At 34.9% G+C, this 2,257-nt stretch overlaps 1 long non-coding RNA gene across 1 annotated transcript; it reads right to left on the bottom strand.

Annotated features, from left to right (window-relative positions):
- Positions 1-54: 54 nt before the first annotated feature.
- On the bottom strand, positions 55-2,251 carry LOC103461466 (uncharacterized). The gene is made up of 2 exons (XR_533117.1): positions 1,893-2,251; positions 55-1,559 (listed from the first exon to the last, which is right to left on the bottom strand). It is a non-coding gene; the product is annotated as an uncharacterized LOC103461466 (long non-coding RNA).
- Between the last annotated feature and the right edge of the window lie 6 nt (positions 2,252-2,257).

The following is a 2,257-nucleotide window of genomic DNA, read 5'->3' as shown; positions in this document are numbered from 1 at the left end:
TACCAGGTCACTAAAGATGCGTTTCCAGAGTAAACCACACAAGTCATTTATAGCTGATATTTTTCAAACTTTAATTCATAGTAGTTTATAAGTGAAACTTATGAATATTAATCACATGAGATTAAATGAATAGGACTGTGATGAAGCAAAATATGTCAAGGGAGATAAATGTTTATATGAGCATAAGGATATTAGACAAACTCTTCTTACAGCTACGGGTTTAAACTTTGGAAAATTTAACACCCCCAAGCACTGAAGTTATGTTGCAGAGGGAAAAAAAATACATAATAAGCTCATTAATTCCTGTAAACTCAAGTTCAACATTATGTGTTCAGAATACTTTATTGATCTTTAATGAAGCATTTCAGCACTGTACATAAGATGCAGTAAACTGTCATTTTCAATTTCATGCTAATAAAATGCAAGCTCACAACTGAAATGTGAACACAAAATCTTCCAATAGTAAAATTAGCACAAAAAACTTATTTTGTGTGGCTGTCATTTCAGAACGCATTCAAGTTTATAAATAACCAAAGCAATTAGAGGGGTTGTTAGTGATCATTTCACATCAAACAGGTTAAAATACTAGCTAAAAAACAGTTCTGATTTCCTATTAGCCGTTCACCTTCGAATGTTTTAAATGTTAATTAATCCATATATATCCAACAACTCCAGGCATTTCAAATACATAACCACATTCAGACAGCATACGTCATTAGATTTTGAAGTATAAGAACAAGACCCAAGATAGGTGCATAGATTTTACACAGCCATTAATTTCACAATTTGATTCGGAATATATATTCAATAAGGATATTATTTTTACTCAATATTTTCAACACTTGAAGATTTTACTAAAAATTACATAGTACATAAAGGTAAAAGGATTCTGTATTCAGTAGATTAGTCAAAGACAAACACAAGCACAGCTATACCGAGTAAAGATGCAAGTTGTAATATAGAAGCAATTCTCATTTAAACAGCTCTTGTTTTTAACGCACATTTGTAATTAAGAGTCATGTTAAACTCTATATTCTGGCAGGCACACTAACACAGCTAACAGACATGGTGATAGTAGAGGGAGAATAGACTTAAACATTGAAACACTCCACGGAAAACATATTAAGAATTTAGGAATGTACAATCAAACAAAATATAAAAACTTTTTTTTAAAAAAGATGGGTATGAGGTGAAACAGCTGCATAAATCTGTATAAATGCATATTTTTCAATGAATTTCACCTTTTGGGTCAATGTTTGTTTGTAAACAGATGGTTTTTTTTAAGCAAACCTGATAAACCTTCACTTACAACTTTACTGGTGTTGATCTAGAGCTAAACTTTTCCTTTATTCAGTTTCTCCAAAATGGCTTTGTCTTACTATAACATCTTCCCTGGATATTTTACCACAGCAGGAGCCCATCCAGATGATCATCAGACAGCAGCTCACTTCCGTCCCAATGACTCCGCCAGCTTCTTGAGCCTTTTCTTGAGCTCAAGCGGAAACTTCTCATAACACTTTTTACAAACAGGCTTCATGTCAAACTCTACAAACTTGTTCCTGCAAAGACGAAAACAGGAATAAAACTACTGGAGTATTTTGGGTGTTATGTTGTTGATTAGATTACAAAACTTAAGAATGCAACACGTTGCACCAAGCTTTTTTCTGTCTGACCAACTAAAACAATTACCAGGCATCTGAATTTAATCAACCAATCGAGCTCTGCTTATATTTAACATGCATGTACATGTTTTAGATTCATGCCACCAACACAAACAACTACACTGGTTTCACTCTCGAAAATAAATGACAAAAAAATAATGACATGCTATAGAGCCAAAGAAGTTAACAAGGACAACCACAGGAAGAGAGGAAGGCAGCGACAGCACCAACCCATGGATGGAGTGGTGAAGCTACAGGCACACTGCCGGCTTTTTCCTGCGGTCTTTAGCATCACGTTCACGCCGAGCAAGTCTGCGTTTCAGCTCTTCAGGCAAGTGCTCAAAGCAATGCTTACACACTGGTTTCAAGTCAATTTCAACAAACTTATCTCTGAGTTGTCATAAACACACCAATTGAGGCGTGGAAAAGAAGACACAGGAGGAAAACAGGAAATAAGAAAGAAGCAGTGTTGGAGAATCATGAAAAAAACACCTATTAATAGTGAGAAGTGTTAAAGAAAAGTCAGAGGCACAACAAACATGAGGTGGAAGAGTTGCGGGTGACTAGATTTTATGGTTTGCATCAACGAACATATT

The sequence above is a fragment of the Poecilia reticulata genome, unplaced genomic scaffold, assembly GCF_000633615.1.
Source record: "Poecilia reticulata strain Guanapo unplaced genomic scaffold, Guppy_female_1.0+MT scaffold_1657, whole genome shotgun sequence".
NCBI lineage: Eukaryota > Metazoa > Chordata > Actinopteri > Cyprinodontiformes > Poeciliidae > Poecilia > Poecilia reticulata.
Note: the sequence above shows the minus strand (reverse complement) of the source record. Positions and strands in the feature narration are given on the sequence as shown.